Below are 21,693 nucleotides of genomic sequence, written 5' to 3'. Positions count from 1 at the left end.
AAATAGGCAGAGAGGCAGGCAGAGAGAGAGGGAGAAGCAGGCTCCCCGCTGAACTTGATGCGGGGCTCAATCCCAGGACCCCAAGATCATGACCCAAGCCAAAGGCAGAGGCTTAACCCACTGAGCCTCCCAGGTGCCCCAAAATATTTTCTTTTTTTAATTAAAATTTATTTTTTTATTTGAGAAAGGGAGAGAGTACACATGGTGGGGGGGGCAAAGGGAGAGGGAGACAAGCAGACTCCCCACTGAACCCCTGAGATCATGACCTGAGCAGAAATCAAGAGCTGGATGCTCAAGGGACCGAGCCATCTAGGCACCCCCTGATACAATGTTTTCAAGGCACATCCATGTTGTAACATGTATCAGAACTTCATTCTTTTTTATGTAGTAGTTTAATTTTACATTTTAATTTTTTATGCAATGTAATTGCTTGAAAGAGGAAAACTACAGTAAGGCAGTAAGGCAAATTAACTTACTTCATTCTGGAATCAAATAATAACTGCTGTGCTTTTCTTTTGTTTTTTTAGGAAAAATAACTGCCTTTCAACTCCCCTCGCCTGTTCATCTATCTCAACAAATGAAATAGACACCTAAGCTCTCAAAACAGCCAAATTAACAAATTAGCTCAAAAAAGCAAATTAGCTCACATCCACACAAATCAAGAGCTAAAGTAAGGATTTTGCTTATTGCCTGTCCTGAATCTCCCCAGCATTGATGTTCCCTTCATGCCTTTCCGCAGCCTTCTTAGGTAGCCTACTGAATTCTGTAAATATCTTTCCAGGACCCTGCTTCCTTCCCAAGTCTTCATCCCATGAAGAAGATAAAAGTCTCCCCCCCCCACCACCACCAATCTAAGTTCTCAGGCAGGGTCCTGTAATGAGACTAACAAAAGAGAGATTAACAAAAGAAAAACAAACAGAAGTTTATAGTGACCATCACACATACATATGGGAGTACTGGGAGATGAGTAATTCAAAGGGGATGGGTAGAACTTGAGCTTATTCAGCTTTTTTTTTTTTTTTTAAGATTTTATTTTTAAGTAGTTACTACATCCAACATGGGCCTTGAACTCACCGCCCAGAGATCAAGAGTCTCAAGCTCCATGAACTGAATCATCCAGGTGCCCCGTTATTTAGCATCTTAACAAAAAAACAACAAGGGGTACCTTCCTGGCTCAGTCAGTAGAGCATGTGTCCCTTGATCTTGGGGTTGTAGGGTTTGAGCCCCACGTTGGGTATAGAGATTACTTAAAAATAAAATCTTTAAAATAGATAGATTAGATAGATAGAAAGATAGATAGATATGTCTCCATTAATAAATTTGTCCTTCCTGGTAGAGAGAATAGGGAGAACATTTTCCTACTTTTAGGCAAATAGAGGGGAGGGCAGAAAGCTTTCTTCTATCTGCCTCTCAGTTATCTCCAGTTAAAAATAATCTTTATGCTAAAGTTGCATATTTTGGGGTGGCATATTCTGCTACCCTACTATCCTTGCTCTCACAAATGTTGCTCTTGCCTCAATCTAGGACCCTGTACTCTGCAGAGGTTCATATACTGGCCTTGGAGCCAGATAAAACTGGCCTGAATCTCAGCTCCACCACTTTTACTAGTCCTATGACCTAGAGCCAGCACCTGATCTCTCTAAGCCTCATTTGTAATGGAAAGGATTGTCTCAGTCAGTTTGGGCCGCTATAACAAATCATCATAAACTGGGTGACTTGGTTTAAGCAACAAACATTTATTTCTCAAAGTTCTGGAGGCTGGAAAGTCCAAGATCAAGGTACCAGCAGGTTTGGGATCTGGTGAGATCCTGCTTCCCGGTTTGCTGATGGCTGTCTTCTTGCTGTGTCCTCACAAGGCAGAGAGTGGGGTGGGGGTGGTGAGAGGGTGAGAGAGAGAGACAGAAAAGAAAGAAGCAAGCAACCTTTCTCCTGTCTCTTTTTTTAAAGCACTAATCCCAAGTGCTCCACGCTCTCAACCTAATTACCTCCCCAAAGCTCTACCTCCTAATATCATCCCATTGGGGGTTACATTTCAACATACAAATCTGAGGAGAAGCACCTAACAAGGATGAGCGTGAGATAATAATATAAAGCATTCACCACAGTATGTAAACTACAGCAAGTAATCAGTACATTAGAACCATTATTATTATTACCCAACTCTCTAGTTAAACTCTTTTCAAAGGTCACCAAGGCTTTCCCAATTGCCAAATCCAATGGCATCTGTGGTAGCTTGTATAATTGTTCATAATTACTCACTTCCTCTTCCTGAAGGAGGATTACACTGCCCACCCTGTTGAACATAGGAGTGGCATGTGACTTGCTTTGGCTAATGGAATGGGAACAGAATGACATGGGTGACATCCAAGGAGAAGATTTCACTTAAGAGCTATCTTTAGCAAAGCACTGTCTTGCTCTTCCCTCTTCCATAAGACCCTGCCAAATTTCAAATTGGGACACTTTATCAGACGGATCCTGGAGTGAAGAAGATATGAAGCATAGGTGTGGCCCATCCACAATAACCTGAGTGAGAAATAAACTTCATGATTGATAACCACTGAGTTCATCCCAACTTGATAAAGTGTGAGTGCACGGACACTTTTTAGCTTCTGCTCCTTTAAAGCTAAGTACCGACCTGTGTCCTACTGACTTCATCAAGATTCCTCCTAAGAGGTCAGTTGGTCTCCTAACACAATGTCTATCGTTAGTCTCTCTCTACTTTCAACACCATCCTTTTCTCACTTAGGGCCTCTTAGTAAGCAGTCAGCTATCCCAATATGCCCTTACCTGACAGCATCCCCACTGTCTTTCTAATAAGAACACATAAAAATAGTGCATCCCTCAGATCTATCCAGTGCCAATCTTTGCTTTCTTTTGACTGGATTCATTCATTCTCATCCTTTGAATTCACTCCTTCTTCTGGAGCAATCTGTTGGATCTAATCCCTTTGGAGTTAAGGTATTGGCCTCTGAGTCCTGATTAACACTTTGGGAAAGAGCTTCCTACCTACCATGGTGCTCAGTCCTACCTAAAAATCCCATCCGTGGATCCCTTACAGACCCTTTTCATCCAGTCCCTTCCTCTTCGTCTGAGATTCAGGCTAGTCTCCTGAAACCCATCCACAAAGCTGGAAGAGGGGCACCAATCTCTCCAAGAAGTTTTCTTACACAAAAATCATACTTTGCCCAGACATATATCTGTTATAAAATCCTGTCTCTTCTGAAGGGCCGACATTCCGACCTGGCCTGCTTTCCAATATCATCTCCAATCCCTTTAATTCAGTGCTCCAATCATCATGCCCATCACCCCGTGCCACGTTCTCCCCATTCAACAAATGCTACGGTCTAGGTTCTATTCTTGCGCTATTTGGACACATAGATGAACAATACAAAGTTCCTATCCTAGTGGATCTATTTTAGTGGGGAATATAGACACTCACAGATATACCTATATACCTATGTCCATATGTAGGCATATAAAATGTGTATTTGTATATATAAGTATATAAGCTATGTATTTGTTACTGTATATATTCATATACTTGAAAAACATGACATAATGTTGGATAGTAATATGAAGACTCTAGTAGGACCAGAAGATAGGGAGTGACAAGATCATAGAAGGTACCTCTGATAAAGTAGGAACTGAGCAGAGAACTGAGGTAAAAGGAAAGGTGAGCCATGGCAGGGTGGGGGTGGGGAGAACTTTTTTAGGTAGAGGGAACTGACCCTTTTTTTGAGGAACTGAGATGAGGCCAGTGTGGCCCAGAGAAAATCTTATAAAGCTTCACAAGTCATTATACGGACTTTCACTTAAAGAGTGAAGTCAATAAAAAATAAAAATAATAAATAAATAAAGAGTGAAGTCAGGGATGACTACAGAACTTGGCTTTGAGTAGCAGTGAATGGTGATCCATTAAATGAGACAAGCAAATTTGGAGGAGGATATTGTTCTGTTTGGCAACATCAAGCTCACAATGCCTACCACATATCTTGGTGGAGTTGTTGGGTAGGGAGTTGGGTGTAGGAGTCAACTTAGAGATAGTATTTAAAACCACAGAACTGGATCAGCTCATCTACCGAGCAAATGCAGATAGAGAAGAAAAGAAGGCCAGGGAATGAGCTTTAGGTCATTCCACTCAGAGATTTAGGTCACACTCAAGGGAAGACCACGAACCGCACAGAGAATGTGTCAGTGAAGCAAAAAAAGAACCAAGGGGCGGGGGCCAGTGGTGGCGGTATCCCAGAAGGCAGGTGAAGAAATTTGAAGAAAGAAAAGGTTGACAAAATGATGAATACTGGCAGGATGTCATGCAAGAGGAAACTTGAGACTTAACCATTCAGAAAATTAACCATTTCGTGTCATGTAGTCAATAATGACCTTCACTAGGGCATAATGTGGTAGGGTGAATGCCGGAGAATTGAGGAATTAGACAGAAGGTCTAGATAATTCTTTTAAGGATTTTGCTAGAAATAGCTGGCAAAGTAATAAAGCAAGAGAGGATACAAGGTCAAGAGAAGACTTGGGTTCAATGGGAGCTAATTACAGAATTGTGTATGTTTGTAGTTCTGATCCAATAACGAAAGAGAAGATGCAGAGAGAAAAGGAAAGTCCTCAAGTCCAAAGCCTCCTTGGACCCCTCAGTGTGGGTTGCTTATGCTGCTGGTTTGCTCCACAGCTCCTGGGTGCTTCCCCAACACACTTCTCACTAAACACTTCTCACTAAACAAGTTCACTTGTTAGCTTTCCCTCCCATAATCAGCAATTTGGTGAACAGATAGGGCTACACTAAGGAAGAAAAAACAAATTTGTCTGAGGATAACAAAGACGATGTGTGCACTTTTAAAATAACAATTTAAAATTCAGGACACCTGGGTGACTCAGTTGTTAGGCTTCTGCCTTCGGCTCAGGTCGTGATCCTGGAGTCCTGGGATCAAGTCCCACATCAGGCTCCCTGCTCAGCACATCAGGCTCTCAGCTCAGTGGAGAGTTTGCTTTTCCTTCTGACCCACTCCCAACTTGAGTTCTCTCTCTCCCCTCAAATAAATAAATAAAATCTCTCTTTTTTTATTTTTTTAAGATTATTTATTTATTTATTTGACAGACAGACATCACAAGTAGGCAGAGAGGCAGGCAGAGAGAGGGAGAAGCAGGCTCCCCGCTGAGCTTGATGCGGGGCTTGATCCCAGGACCCTGAGATCATGACCGGAGCCGAAGGCAGGGGCTTTAACCCACCGAGCCACCCAGGCACCCCTAATTATAACCATTTTTAAGTCTATAATTCAGTGGCACAAAATGATGTACATTCACAATGCTATGCAACCATCACCACTATCCACTTCCAGAACTTTTTCATCATCCCAAATAGTACCCATTAAACATTAACTCCCCATGTCCTCCACCCGTTAGCCCCTGATGAGCTCTATTCTGCTTTGTAGCTATGAGTTTGCCTATTCTAGACACACCACGTGAGTAGAGTCATACAATATTTGCCTTTTTGTGATGGTCTTATTTTACTCAGCATGGTATCTTCAGTGTTACTCCATGTTGCAGTATGTGTCAGAACATTTCCTTTTTGAGGCAGAATAACATGTAAGTACAGAACTCTATCATGAGATACCACTTCACCTACTTCACCGTTGTTTTTTATTGTTGGGTTGTGGAAACTCTCCCTCATCACTTTTTAATTGTAATAAATATTTAAGATTTACCATTTTAACCATTTTTAATTTCACATTTCAAAATGTTAAGTATATTATTGTCATAAGTGTATGTTGCTGGGCAACAGATCTCTAGCACTTTTTCATCTCTCAATACTAAAACTCTATGCCCACTAAACATTGATTTTCCCTTCCTGTTATTGGTAAACACTGTCCTAATTTCTGTTTCTAGGATTTTGACCACTTTACATTCTTCATATGAGTGGAATCGCACAGTATTTGTACCTTTGTGACTGGCTTAGCACCATGTCCTTAAGACTAATCCTTATTCCAGCCTGTGACAGAATTCCTTCTTTTTAAGGCTGCATAATATTCCATTCTGTGGAGATGTACATTTTCTTTATGTGTTCACCTATTGATGGACACTTAGATTGCTTCCTCCTTTTGGCTACTGTGGATAATGCTGCTATTAACATTGGTGTACAAGCATCTGAGTTCCTACATTCAATTATTTTGGATATATACCAAGAAGTAGAATTGATGAATCATATAATTCTATGTTTAATTTTTTGAGGAAACACCATGCTGTTTTCCACAGTGACTATAGCATGCTACATTCAGTGGGAGTGGGAGAGAGAGAAGCAGGCTTCCCGCTGAGCCCAATGGGAGCCCAATGTGGGCTTGATCCCAGCACTCTGGGATCATGACCTGAGCCAAAGGCAGAAGCTTAACTGACTGAGCCACACAGGTGTTCCTTTATTGTGGTTTTGATTTGCATTTCCCTGATGATTCATGATGTTATCTTTTCATGTGCTTATTGGCCATTTGTGTATATTCTTCAGAGTAATGTTAATTCAAGTCCATTGCCCATTTTAAAATCATGTTGTTTTTTGTTGGTATTAGTTTTAGAAATTTCTTATATATTCTGGACGTTTGCTCCTTCTCAGATATGACTTGCAATTAGTTTCTCCCATTCTGTAGATTGCCTTTTTCACTCCATTTCCTCTAACACACAGAAGTTTTGATGTTTATGTATCCCCATTTGTCCATACTTGATGTTGTTGCTTGTCCTCTGCATTACTTTTAATGGATAAAGAAAACCTCTATCAGAGCTCTGATCCCCCACCCCTATACACACAGACTTCCTCCTAGGTAGCTATTGGCTGGGATAAAGCCATATGTCATTGCCTCAACCAATCAATCCCTGTTAAATGGAAAGAAACCACTGTGATAACCTCAGACAACCATGGCTCACCTTTCTGTGGGTAGGAAGGCAGGAGCCTTCTTTGATGACTCAGGAGTGAAATCAGAACAAAATTCAGGCTTTGCAAACAGAAAGGAGAAGAGGGGTATTACTGAGTATACAACCAGTGATTTCCCTGAGTTCTCATGATATTTGAAATGAGTTCTCACGAGATTTCTCAATCCAAATCTCATGAGATCATGGTCCAAATCTCATGAGACCTCAGCCCAAATCTCGTGATAAATGAAGCTGGAGTGTCCATTACCACCACTGGAGGCAGTGGTGAGCTGCGCAGTGAGAGGTGATAGATGTGACACTGCAGCTTGGCGCCACTGGCAGTGGTGAGCTCCAGTGTAAGAGGCTGGAAGAATGCACTTTCAAACCACTGCATGCGTTGGTGATCTGCAGTGCACGACCCCAGAAGGTATAGCAGTGCAGGTTCCTGCCACTGGAGGCAGTGGTCAGCTGCATGTGAGCAACACCTGAAGACCTTGCAGTGCTGCTTATGGCCACTAGAGGCAGTGTTGAGATGCAGTGCGAGACCATGGACAATGTGGCCGTGCAGCTTGTTGTGACTGGAGGCAGTGCTGAGCTGCCATGCGAGATGCAGGAAGGAGTGACAGTGAAGTATCCTGCCACTGGAGGCAGTGTTGAGCTGCATTTTAAGATGTTGCAAGGAGTGACAGCGCAGTTTCCTACCACTGGAGGCAGTGGTGAGCTGCAGGGCGAGATGCTGGAAGGAGAGTCAGTGTCTGTTCCTGCCACTGGAGGCAGTAGTCAGCGGCAGTGCGAGGGAAGCCGGAAGGATTTGCAGTGCTACTTACCACCATCAGAGGCAGTGTTGACACGCAGTGCAAGACCACGTATGGTGTGGCTTTGCAGCTTGTCACCACCACTGGAGACAGTGATGAACTACAATACGAGATGTTGAAAGGAGTGTGAATGAAGAATCCCCACACTGGAAGCAGTGGTGGACTGCAGTGCAAGACACTGGAAGGAGTGGCAGTGTCGGTTCCCTCCACTGGAGAAATGGTCACCTGCAGTGTGAGGGATGCCTGAAGTCATTGCAGTGCTGCTTACTGCCACTAGATGCAGTGTTGAGATGCAGTGCAAGGCCATGTATGGCGTAGCTGTGCATGTTGCCACCACCAGAGGCAGTGGGGAGTCTAACCCACGCCCTCGAGTCAGCACCATGGGGAGCTCGCATGAGCACGGGCACATTGGGCCTGCCATGTCCCTAGTCCCTAACCCTACTTTGGGTTTTCTGGTTTCTGTCCCCAGAGGCTGGCACCCCAGGTCTCCAGATTGAGGATACCTGAGCCATACCACAGGACTCCACCTGCCACCCAGAAGGAAACTGTGCTTTTTGGAACTCCACAATGGTTTCAGAGCTGGAGAAATATGCATGCCCACCTGAGGCCACTCCCACTTTCAGGAGCCCCCTGGACACAAACCCGGAGCCTGACACTCAGCCTGACACATGCCCTCAAGTCAGCCCCCCGCCCCCCCCCCCAACCCTGGGAGTTCTCCTCAGTGCCAGCAGATTGGGCCTGCCATGCCCCTATGCCCTAACCCTTACCCTAGATTGGGTTTTCAGGCTTCTGTTACCAGAGGCCTGGCACCCAAGCCCTCCAGATTGGGGACACCTGAGCCATACTGGAGGACTCAGCCTGCCCCCCAGAAAGAAACTGTGCCATTTCAAACTCCAGAAAAGATTCAGAGCAGGAGAATTCTGATTGAAATAATCAGCAAATCCCTGTTTATGTCTATGTTTGTTACCATACTGAACACAAACCCTGAGGCTAATACTCTCCCTACCTATAGCCCTCAAATCAGTCCTCTGTGATATTCTCCTGATATCAGCAGATCACACCTTCTATGCTCCTGGGCCTTAACCCTAATCCTAGCTCAAGACATCGGTGAAAACCTGAACAAGCATTCCCTGTAGACCACATACAAGTGACTAACAGACACAGGAAGGAGTGCTCAACAACACCAGCCATCAGGGAAATACAAATCAAAACCACGAGATACCACTTGACACATTAGAATGGCTAAATTAACAAGTCATGGAATAACAAATGTTGTGGAGGATGCATAGAAAGGGGAACTCTCTTCCACTGCTAGTGAGAATGCAAGCTCATATAGCCAGTCTGTAAAATGGCATTGAGTTTCTTCAAGAAGGTAAAAATACAGCTATCCTATCTATGCACTATTGGGTATTTACCCCAAAGATACAGATTGAGTGAAAAGTAGTGGCACCTGTGCCCCAGTGTTCATTGCAGCAATATCCACTATAACCAAATTATGAAAAGAGTCCAGATGTGCACGGACAGATGAATGCATAAATATAATGGAATATTACTCAGTCATCAGAAAGGATGTATACTTACCATCACATCAACCTAGATCAAACTGGAAGGTATTATGAGGAGCAAAATGAGTCTATCGGAAAGGAAATTGTCATAGGGTTTCACTCATACATGAAATAGAAGAACACCACAGAGAGTCATAGGGAAGGGAGGGAAAACTGAATGGGAAGTCATCAGAAATGGAGAAAAACCATGAAAGACTCTTAACTACAGAAACAAACTGAGGGTTGCAGGAACGGAGGTGGATGGGGGATGGAGTAACTGGGTGATGGGCATTAAGGAGGGCACATGATGCAATGAGCACTGGGTGTTATACACAACTGATCTATTATTGAATACTACATCTGAAACTAATGATGTACTCTAAATTGGCTCATTGAATTTAAATTTAAAAAAACAAAGAGCTCAAACACTCCTAAAAATTGGTATGGAACCACCAAAGATACTGAACAGCCAATGCAATCTTGAGAAAGAAAAACAAAGCTGGAGGAGTCACAATTCCAGATTTCAAGTTGTACTACAAAGCTGTAGTCATCCTAACAGTATGGCCCTGCACAGAAATACATGCAGCGACCAAAAGAACAGGGTAGCAGCTCAGACATAAACCCATAATTATGTGACCAATTAATCTTCCACAAAGCAGGCACGAATATCAAAAGGGAAAAGGACATTCTACAAAAAAATGGTGTTGGGAAAACTGAACAGTTACACACAGAAGAATGAAATTAGACCACTTTCTTACATCATACAGACAAATGAACGCGAAACAGTTTCAAGACCTCAATGGAAGACCTGAAACCATAAAAATCCTACAAGAGGACACAGACAGTATCTTCTCCAACATGGACCATACCAACATTTTTCTAGACATGTTCCCGGAGGCCAAGGAAACAAAAGCAAAAATAAACTACTGGGACTACATCAAAATACAAAGTTTCCAGACAGCAGAATAACAATGAAAAAGTAATACTCATAAGTCAACCTACTGAAAGGGAGAAGATATTTGCAAATATCCTATGGAATGAAAGGATAATGTCCAAAATATATAGAACTGATAAACCTCAACACCTGAAAAACAGAATCCAGTTAAAAAAATAGGCAGATGATATGAACAGACATTTCTCCCAAGAAGAAATACATATGGCCAAATGTCCAGAAAAGATGTTCACCATCACCCATCTTCAGGAAAATGCAAATCCAAAGTACAATGTGATATTACTTCACACCTATCAGAATGGCTCACATCAACAGCACAAGAAACAACAGGTGTTGGGTGGATATGGAGAAAGGGAAACCCTCGTGCACTTTTGGTAGGAATGCAATCTGTTGCAGTCACCATGAAAACAGTATGGATGTCCCTCAAAAAATTAAATAGAGAAGTACCCTAAGATCCAGCAGTCACACGACTGGTGTTTACCCAAAGAATAGGAGAATAGTAACTGAAAAAGATATATGCAACCCTGTGTCTTGAAACATAATTTACAATATGACAATAGCAAAGAAACCCAAATATCTATTTATAAATTGATAAATGAGGTGATAGATAGGTACACACACACACACACACACACACACACACACACACACACTGGAATACTACTCAGCCATAAAAAAGAATGAAATCTTGCCATTTGCAGACACATGGATGGAACTAGAGAGTGTGATCCTAAGTGAAATCAGTCCGTCAGAGAAAGATAATACCATAGGATGTCACTCTTATGTGGAATTTAAGAAAGAAAAAAATAAGGGAGAAAAAAGAGACAACCCAAAATACAGACTTTTTTTCAAGATTTTATTTATTTGTGTGTTTATTTGACAGAGAGCTAGAGAAAGAGCACAAGTAGACAGGGAAGCAGGCAGAGGGAGAAGAAGTGGCAGGCTCTCTGCTGAGCAGGGAGCCCGGCGTGGGGCTGGATCCCAGGACCTTGGAATCGTGACCTGAGCCAAAGGCAGAGGCTTCACTGACTGAGCCACACAGGCGCCCCACAGATTCTTAACACTAGAGAACAAACTTGTGGTTACCAAAGGGGAGGTGGATGAAGGGGTAAGTGAAATAGGTGAAGGGGATTTAGAGTCTGCTTTTCACGATGAGCACAGAGTAATATATCAAATTACTGAATCACTCTATTGTACATCTGAAATGAATATACCACTGTATGTTAAGTCAACTGGAATTAAAACAAAACCTAAAAAAAGATTTTTCTTTCAGTAACCTATTTGAAAAAGCTTTTGCTGTGATGTTCATAAGCCCTACTTGGGGGTATTTCCTTGACAATATTTATTTACTCTATGTCTCGAATTTAGATTTCACTAAGTTCTTATAGTTTGATTGTTAATCCTAGGAGACATGGTCCCTTTCTGTCCCGGCTCTGCACCTAGGCATTCAACAGTGTAGATAGAGACAGAGGCCACTTCACAGTCCAGAAAGCGATTACTCTTTCTGTTTTAGTGTGAGAGAGTCACAGAGTGCGGGACAGGTTTCAGAGCAGGTTGGTTCTCTATCCTGGATCTCTAATTCAATGGTTGTTCCCTGGATCCATTTGACTGATAGGTTCCCTGTGGACGGGTTTCCTCCCAAGCACATCCATGGAGGATGCAAAGGTGGGTGGTCTCGGTTCAGGGCAGGAAGAGGTCAAAGTACAGACAAGGGTACGATCTCTCCCCTGATCCAGGAACTGCCATGGGAGTGGGTATGGGAGGTATAGGCAGCAGGAGACCCCCGAGGTCACCAAATGAAGGCAGGAGGCACAGGTCATGCAATCTTGAGATGTGGGGCTTTGGGGCTGCTCTGAGCTACCTCTGGGGGGGGGGAGGTGAAGGAATGAGAAAGAGACACTGTCTGCGTCTGGCCCATCCTAGCTGCTCACCGCTCCTGGCACACATCTGTCTACACAGTTGACACAGAGCCTGGGCTCAGGATGGGCTGGCTCAGGTCCCTCAACCCTCAGTGGGACAGGTGGCCCCAGGGCTCAGGGACCTGCTGAGGGAGGTTGGGAGGGTAGGCTGCCCCTCCCAGGTCATCTCCTCTTTGAGCAGACAGCCCTGCAGGACTGCAGAAAACCCACTAACAGGTTTGAAAGACATGCCGTGGATGAACTAAGGCGAGGAGAAATAGAAAAAAATGACCTTTAAGGTCAGAGCTGTTAGCTCAGGAATTAAGGACAGCTTCCCTGAGGAGGACTGAGGGGAGGGCAGGCCAGGATGAAAAGGGAGATATGGCTCTCCTGATTGGGGACCTGAAGCCTCCTCCCAGGGCAGGGCATCGTCCTCACCTCACAGGGGATCTATGGAAGTGTTCCATCAGGGGATAGAGCTGCCTCTCAAGAAGGCTGCCCTGGCATTGGGGTGCACAGGGCCTCAGGGAGGAGGGCCCGATCGAGGGAGGGCAATACCCCAGGGACCATGGGGAAGAGCAGAGGCTCATGACCATGAAGATGATGAAAAGAAGGAGGCAGCAGCATGCGTGCTGGTTTGAAAGTACCACGGGCACTGTGCCCACAGATAATTGGCCAGAACCCCCCGGCAAACTTGCTTCCAGCAGCGGGGGCCCTCAGGGGAGCCTCCTCTGCCTGGCCCGTGGTCCCCTGTGGTCTCAGCCAGAACCTCACGAAAACATGCTCCAAATGTCACTTGCGCATGTGGCCCAAATCTCCACACAATGCTGGCCAATTCTCATGAGTTTTCTCCCCAAATGGATATCAATTTGGGCAGAAAGCTTGAGAGAATTGGCCAGAAACTTCTGGTTAACTCGATTCCGGCAGTAGAAACAGAGCCTCCTGTGCCCAGCCCATGGTCCCACGCGGTCACGACCTAAACCTCATGAGAACCTGCTCCAAACACCGGCTAAGTCTCCCGAGCAGACAGAGCATGAGAACTGGCTGGAAACCCCTGGCGAACACGCTTCTGGTGGCGGGGGCCCTCAGGGGAGCCATCTGGGTCAGGCCCATGGATTGGGGACACCTGAACCACACCACAGGACTCTGATTGCCCCCCCCCCCCGAAGGAAACTGTGCCATTTGGAGCTGTGCAAATCCCTCAGAGAGGGAGAAACCTGCATGATCCCCAGAGGCTGTACCGATCTTCGGTGGCCCCCTGGACACAAACACGTAGCCTGACAGTCACCCTGATCCTCGTGCTCATCTCAGCCTCCTGGGAAGTGTGGCTCAGCGCCAGCAGATCGAGCCTCCCATGCCTCTTGACCCTAACCCTAAGTTGGGTTTTCAGGCTTCCATCCCCAGAAGCCCTGCCCCCAAGGTCTCCAGATTGGGGACTCTTGAGCCACACCGCAGGACTCTGCCTGCCCCCCAAAAGGAAACCTCACCATTTGGATCTGCACAAAACCCTCAGAGCGGGAGGAACCTGCATGCCTCCCTGAGGCCACTGCCACATTCGGCGGACCCCTGGACACAAACCCTCAGCTGGACTCTTGCCTTCAACTCAGCCCCCTCGGGAGCTCACCTCAGCGCTGGCAGATCGGGCCTGCTATGCCCGTAGGCCCTAACCCTAACCCTATGTTGGGTTTTCAGGCTTCTGTCCCCCTGAGGCTCAACCCCCAAGCCCTCCAGATTGGGGACCCCTGAGACACAACACAGGACTCCACCTACCACCAAGAATGAAACAGTGCTATTTGGAACAGTACTAAACCCTCAGAGCAGGAGAAACGTGCATGTCCCCCTTAGACCACCCCCACCATCGATGGCCTCCCTGGACACAAACGTGAAGTCTCACAGTCAGCCTGACCCCTGCCTTCAATTCAACCCCCCTGGGGAGCTCGTCTCTGTGCTGGCAGATCAGGCCTGCCATGCCCCTAGGCCCTAACCCTAACCCTAGGTGCGGTTTTCAGGCTTCTGTCCCCAGAGGCCTGGCCCCCAATCCCTCGATATTGGGGAACCGTGAGCCACACCACAGGTCTCCACCTGCCCCAAGAAGGAAACTGCACCATTTGGAGCTGCACAAAACCCTCAGAGCGGGAGAAACCTGCACGATCCCCTGAGACCACCCCCACCATTCAGAGACTGCCCTGGACACAAATCCCAGCCTGACACTCAGCCTGACCCCCCACCCTCAACTCAGCCCCCTGGGGAGCTCGCCTCAGGGCTGGTAAATGGGGCCTGCCATGCCCCTTGGCTCTAACTCTAATCCTAAATTGGGTTTTCAGTCTTCCATCCACAGAGGCCTGGCCTCCAATCCCTTCAGATTAGGGACCCCTGAGCCACACCACAGGAGTCCACCTGCCCCCCAGAAGGAATCTGCACCATTTGGAGCTGCACAAAACCATCAGAAAGGGACAAAACTGCATGCCCCCTGACTCCATCCCCCACACTCGGTGCCCCCCCCACCCCCGGACCTAAACCATAGCCCTCAACTCAGCCCCCCGGGCAGCTTGCCTGGGCAGATCTCCCCCCCCCGGGCAGATCGGGTCTGCCAAGCTCCTAGGCCCTAGGTTGGGTTTTAGGGCTTCCATCCCCAGAGGCCTGGCCCCCAAGCCCTCCAGATTGGGGAACCCTGAGCCACACCACAGAACTCCGCCTGTCCCCCAGAAGGAAACTGCACCATTTGGAGCTGCACTAAACCCTCAGAGAGGAAGAAACATCTACCATCTAACTTTTGAAACGTCACCCACACACAGAGAACGAAGCACAAACCGACATCTTGGCCTGCCAACGCGGAGAGGTCTGAACTGGAGTGACAGGGATAGACGACGAGGTTGTGTGTGCTGGGGGAGGCTGCTGGCACAGAGGCAGGTGCTCTGCCAGCTTTTCTTCTAGGCCTCATCTGTCCGCCCTCAGCCAGGAACCTGCTCACAGCCCTGACCTGTCACAACTGTCACACGGGGGACACACAGCCACCCCTAGAGCCAGGGGTGCTCCACAGGGGTGCAGCCAGGGAGCCTGCCCGCACCCTCCTGCAGAATGCACTCCACTCTTCCTCTGGGACCCCTGTCAGCTCTACCCAGCCCTGGAGCTCCCCTGTCTGCGGCAAAGCTCCAGGATCCCCTCCCTCACCTTCCAAAATCACACTGGTCCAAGGCTTTCATGAGAAAGGCAGGCTACCTCCTGAACAATTGACTCCTCCTTTCCTCTTCTGTCTTATTTCTCTGCACTCACCTTCCTACCTGGGCAAACGGTAAGTCACATAGCAACGGAACATGAACGCGCTCTGAGATCTGAGTCTTTCATTGCAGGTGTCCGAGGACTCCTTATGCAATAAGAAACTAGCGTATCCTACCACGATGTGTTTGAAAGCTATCATCTACAGAATAGGAGAGCAAAAATCACTCCATTTTTACCTCACTCTTCATGAAGCAGAACATGGTCTTTTCCTTTTCTTCATTGACTTAAAGTTCGTTTCCATGCAGTGTTCATTCCTTTGCTTCGGGGTAGGATTTCGTGATTCCTCACCTGCAGACAATAGTCGGGGCTCATCACAATAAGTGCCCTCCCTAATAGCCACCACCCATTTACCCCTTCCCCCACCATGTACCTGCCCTCCAGCAACCCTCGGTTTGTGCTCTAAGGTTGAGTCTGTTTCCTCACTTGTCTATCTTCCTCCCCCTGCTGTGTTCATCCGTGTTCTTTCTGAAATGCCACATGAGTGAAGTCAGTGGGGATTTGTCTTTCCTAACAGATTTTCCTTAGCTGAATCCACTCTAGATGCATCCGCATCCTCGCAGATGGTAAGATTTCATTCTTTGTGAAGCTGGGTCCTATTCCATTGTATATCTGTCTCCCACATCTTCTTTCTCCATTCACCAGTGAATGGACAGTGGGACTCCCTCCATAGTTTTGCTATTGTTGATTATAATGTTGCTATAAACATCATGGTGCTTGTACTCCACTGAACGTGCATTTTTGTGTCCTTTGGGTAAATATCTAGGAGTGCAATTGCTGGATCCTAGCTTTTTTTTTTTTTAAGATTTTATTTATTTATTTGACAGACAGAGATCACAAGTAGGCAGAGAGGCAGGCAGAGAGAGAGGAGGAAGCAGGCTCCCCGCGGAGCAGAGAGCCCGATGTGGGGCTCGATCCCAGAACCCTGGCATCATGACCTGAGCCGAACGCAGAGGCTTTAACCCACTGAGCCACCCAGGCGCCCCTGATTCTTAGCTTTTGGAGGAACCACCAGACTCTGTTCCAGAGTGGGTGTGTTATGCCCCAGTAACGGGTCCGTGATTAAAGGAGCGAGACTTGGGACGCCTGGGTGGCTCAGTTGGTTAAGCAGCTGCCTTCGGCTCAGGTCATGATCCCAGCGTCCTGGGATCGAGTCCGGCATCAGTCTCCTTGCTCGGCAGGGAGCCTGCTTCTCCCTCTGCCTGCCACTCTGTCTGCTTGTGCTCACTCTCGCTCCTCTCTCTCTCTCTCTCTCTGACAAATAAATAAATAAATAAATCTTTAAAAAAAAAAAAAAAGGAGCGAGACTGATACAAAGCGAAGGTCAAGCAAAGCTTTATTTCGCACCAAGCATCAAGAATCTAACCGAACGTTCGGGGCCGCACCTCTTACAAGAGAGGGCGACCCTTGTCTGTTTCACAGTCTAGCTTTTAAGGGCAAAGACCATGCGGTCGGGCCTGGCCACGCACAGGTGGCCAATGAGATTGTAACACACACAGGAAACTCCACAGTGATGTTAGGTGACCAATTGAATTATAATTTACCCTAGTAGACATTTGAATCAGCCTATTACACCTTGATTAGGATTGGCGCCAAAAGGGTACCCAAAGGGCGGGGGCCCATACTCCTTGGTAGCTAGGGAGACAGTATGCAACCCCCTACTGATTGGATGTCTCCACCTGGCCTGACCCACCTTTGTATCTGGGCATTGTTACCCGGAGCTGGTTTCCGGGACCTGCCTTTAAGTGAATCCCCTGGGGGAAGGAGAGCGAGGACAGTTCAAGGGCTAAACAACAAGGTTTTGTTTAACCTCAATGAGAGCCTCTTGACAAAATATAAACATAAAATAGGTCCTTACAGGTGCAGCGGCCCACATGCCCACTGACAGTGCAGGAGGGTTCCGCTTTAAGCACAACATTACCAGCAATTTCCTAAGGAGGAAACGGAAAACCTGTGGGATAACCTGACTGACCCAGCGTCAGGCAAGCAGTTCCAGAAATTCACCCCCGGGTTCCTGACACCAAGCTCCTTGGAGCCACCAACATGCCTCTATCCGGGAGAAAGCCCAAAGACTCTCCTTCTGACTTTACCACAAATGAAACTACAGAGAAAATATGGCAAGTCCAAGTATCTAGATGATCCATTTAGTGAAACAAGAAAGTCAAGCTTCCCTTTTAAATCGTAAAAGACTCCTTGGAATCGTTTTGAATTTCGCTCTGCCCTCATTGTAAATCTTGGGATGCAAAGACTAATCAATTATGAAACATCACCTTTGACAAATGATGAGACATCATCCAAGTCTCTATCTGACCACAAACAGCCACCTGACTCTAGATGCTCGCCATTCCACCACATCCTCGGCCCCATGGAATAAACACTGTTAGATGAAGAAACAAATTATATGTGGAAAACACAGAGTAAATCTCATCTTCCCTTTCTAATCAAAGTGATTGCCCAGGAAAGAGATGTTCCAAATACCTTCATAAGCCAGTAATGAACAGAGAAAATGGGATCCTCTGCCATGTTCTTCCTGCAGGGAAACTAAGGAACTCCTGCACCCACTCTAGATTGCTGACAGCTGCTTCAGTTTGACTTTGTGTAGAGGCAAGAGAAAAGCCCAGGAGCTTTGGAGTTAAAGAGAAGTTTTTACCTCCTGTCCTGACATGGATGTGACATTGCACCCAATGTACCTGCTTCTTTCTCTGAATGCTAACATCCTGGGACAAACTGCACGACTGACTCAGATGTTGATTTCAAGACTTTGGGTCTCGTGGAGCCAGAGTGGAGAAGTGTTATCAGGTGGGGATAAGAAGGCACCTCCGACCTAAGGCCTACACACCTGCTCCAGTTCCTGGGAGAAGGGGAGACACATGCTTGTTTCTGAAGTAGTAATTAGTTTCATTCTAAAGTTGACCAATGCCACTGTCCTTTTTGGAGAAGCAAAGTTACTCTTTCAAAAAAAACAAACAAAAACAATGCTCAACTCATCAGTTCCAGATGCAACATGAGTCGGGTCTGATTTCCTCCAGGCTCCAGACCCCCACTGGGAGGTCCCTCTTGCACCATCCTGACAGCCCATTACTACTAAACCTGGGGACATGGGGCACAATGGTGAGTTGGTGGACGGCTCTAGAGGTTGTTATTGCCACTCTGGAACCTGGGGTAACAGAGGTTATAAAGCTCATCACTGCCTCCTGGAGAAACAAGCTACAGTGAGGTGCCTCTCAGGGTCTCTCACCCAGCACCTTACCACTGCCCTCAGTGCCAACAGGCTGCACGGACTCATCTTCCAGCGTCTTTCATACTGCAGCTCGCCACTGTCTCCAGTGGTGGCAAAGAGCATTGCCATATCTTTCAGTGACTCTCGCACTGCAGCTCACCACTCCCTCCAGTGGCGTGAACCTGTACTGCCCGGCCCTTCCAGCGTCTCGCAATTCAGCTCACAACTGCCTCCACTGGTCTCAAGCTGCACTGGCGTATCTTCCACCATCACTCAGACTACAACTCAGCACTGCCTTCGGTGGCAGAAATCCACACTACCTCTCCCCTTTCCATGCCTTGCACTGTATCTGTCCACTTCATCCATTGTTGGGAAGCTCCAGCAGCACATCTTCCAGCGTCTCGCCCACTGCAGCTCTTGGAGGCAAGCTGAGCTGCCCCAAGTTTCAGCATCTGTTGCTCTGGAGCTCAGCGCTCCCTCCAGTGGTGGAAAGCTGAATGATGAGAGCTGCTTGATGGCTTGGCAGTGTAGAAGTCTTTTACTGGAGGCAGTGCTGAGCTGCATTGTGAGAGCTGCTGGGGGATGTGCCAGTGCAGCTTGCAGCCACTGGAGGCAGTAGAGAGTCACATTGCGAGACCCTGGAAGAAATGGAAATGTTGGTTCCCGCCACTGGAGACAGTGGTCAACTGCAGTGCAAGGGATGCCAGAAGGTTTTGCAGTGCTCCTTACCGCCTCTAGAGGCAACGGTGAGAGACAGTGCAAGACCATGGGCGTTGTGGCTGTGCAGCTTGTTGCCACTGGAGGCAGTGTAGAGCTTCAGTGCAAGACTCTGCAAGAGTGGCCATGCAGGTTCCTACCACTCGAGGCAGTGAAGAGCTGCAGTGGGAGACTCTGGAAAAAGTGGCGGTGTTGCTTCCCACCATTGGAGGCAGTGGTTAGCTGCAATTCGAGATGCTGCAAGGAGTGGCAATCTAGTTACCTAGCCCTGGAACTTCTTCCAGCATCTGGAAGTGGTGAGCTGCATAGTGAGATGCTGGAAGATGAAGTCATGTCGATTCTTGCCACCGGCGGCACTGGTCAGCTGCAGTGCAAGGGATGCCTAAAGGTCTTGCAGTGCTGCTTATGGCCACTAGAGGCAGTGTTGAGCTCCGGTGCGAGTCCATGACCAGCGTGGCTGTCCAACTTGTCTCCACTGGAGGCAGTGGTAAGCTGCAGGGCGGGATGCTGCAAGGAGTGGCAGTGCAGTTTCCTACCACTGGAGTTAGTGGTGAGCTGCAGGATGAGACACTGGTAGGAGAGGCTGTATCCATTCCTGCCACTGGAGGTGGTGGTCAGCTGCGGTGTGAGGGATTCCTGAAGGCTTTGGAGTGGTGCTTATGGCCACTAGAGGCAGTGTTGAGATGCAGTGCAAGAACATGGACAGCGTGGCTGTGCTGCTTGTCGTCACTGGAGGCAGTGCTGAGAGGCCATGCGAGATGCTAGAAGGAGTGCCAGGGACGTATCCTGCCTCTGGAGGCAGTGGAGAGCTGCAATTTGAGATGCTGCAAGAGTGGCAGTCTACTTACCTAACACTGGAAGCAGGGTGAGCGGCAGAGTGAGACACTGGAAGAAGAAGCTGTGTTGATTCTTGTCACTGGAGGTAGTGGTCAGCTGTAGTATGAGGGATGCCGGAATGCTTTGCAGTACTGCATACCGCCACTAGAGGCAGTATTGAGCTGCAGAGCAAGACAATGGATTCCGTCACTGCGCAGCTTATCGCCACTGGAGGCAGTGAAGTGCTGCAGTGCGAGATGGTGAAAGAAGTTGGAGTGCCGTTTACCACCTCTGAAGGCAGTGGTGAGCTGTGCAGTAAGTGGTGCTGGAGACAGGACACTGCAGCTTGCCACCACTGGAGTCAGTGATGAGCTCCAGTGTGAGATGCTGGAAGAAGTTGCAATGCACTTTCACACCACTGGATGCAGTGGTGAGCTACAGCGCGAGACCCCGGGAGAAGAGGCAATGTTGGTTCACACCACTGCAGGCAGTGGTCAGCAGCAGGGCAAGGGCAGCCAGAAGGTTTTACAGTGCTCTTTACTGCCACTAGAGGCAGTGTTGAGATGCAGTGTGGGACCAGGGATTGTGTGGCTGTGCAGCTTGTCATCACTGGAGGCAGTGGTGAGTTGCAGTGGGAGATGCTGGAAGGAGTGGCAGTGTCAGTTCCCGCCCATGGACATATGAGATCTCAGTCCAACTCTCATGAGAACTCAGTTCTCTGACCACTACCTCCAGTGACAAGAATCAACATTTTGTTAGCCTGAGTAGCACTATTGACATCAGCTCAAATGTGCTATTTCTTTTATTACTCATTATGAATTGGTCACCCATTAATTTGCCTTTAAACCTATCTATATTTAATTTATTTTTCTTGAGATACCTCTTTTGAGCAGTAGTAAGATAGGTAGTAGGGTCATAGATATTAGATTGTCCTCTTATTAAAAAAAAAAAAAAAGCCAGCATCTGCATTTTGATATGACAGACTATAACATAATTTCTCAATTCTACCTCTAATGCAGTTAAGAGAATTTCTAATTAAAACACGAATAACAAATTATTCCAGGGCTACTTGAAGATCTTAGGCCAAAAGGTAACATTAAACAATGTTTGACTTTAAATTTAATTTCACATCCATATTAGGGTCACTAAAAAAAGGAAAAATGGAAAAGAACAACAACAAAAACAAGTTTTATATCTAAACACATAGAATTGAAAAGTAATATTAATTTCCAAGAATAAAACTTTGATTATTTATAGTCATCTGGGAATAAGATTTTCTGCCTATATCCACTTTCTAGATAATAAAGTTAAGCATATAATGGGAACCTTTTCCAACTGTATCATATACTTCCTTGACTTTTTCTCATCAATTTAGCAACTGGGTTGTTTGCGCCAGAGTTTCCTGGGATTGCAGCAGTGGGTAGAACTTCTGACCCTGCCCTAAATGACTCCGCCTGAAGTGCTTGCAAATGGCTTTGGTTTTGTAATCTCTTCCTCTGATATTGATTGAAGAATAGAAATTCCATCCTCTTAATTTGTTGCTTCTATCTGCTAT

The sequence above is a fragment of the Martes martes genome (genome assembly GCF_963455335.1).
Source record: "Martes martes genome assembly, chromosome: 2".
In the NCBI taxonomy this organism is placed as follows: Eukaryota; Metazoa; Chordata; class Mammalia; order Carnivora; family Mustelidae; genus Martes; species Martes martes.
Note: the sequence above shows the minus strand (reverse complement) of the source record.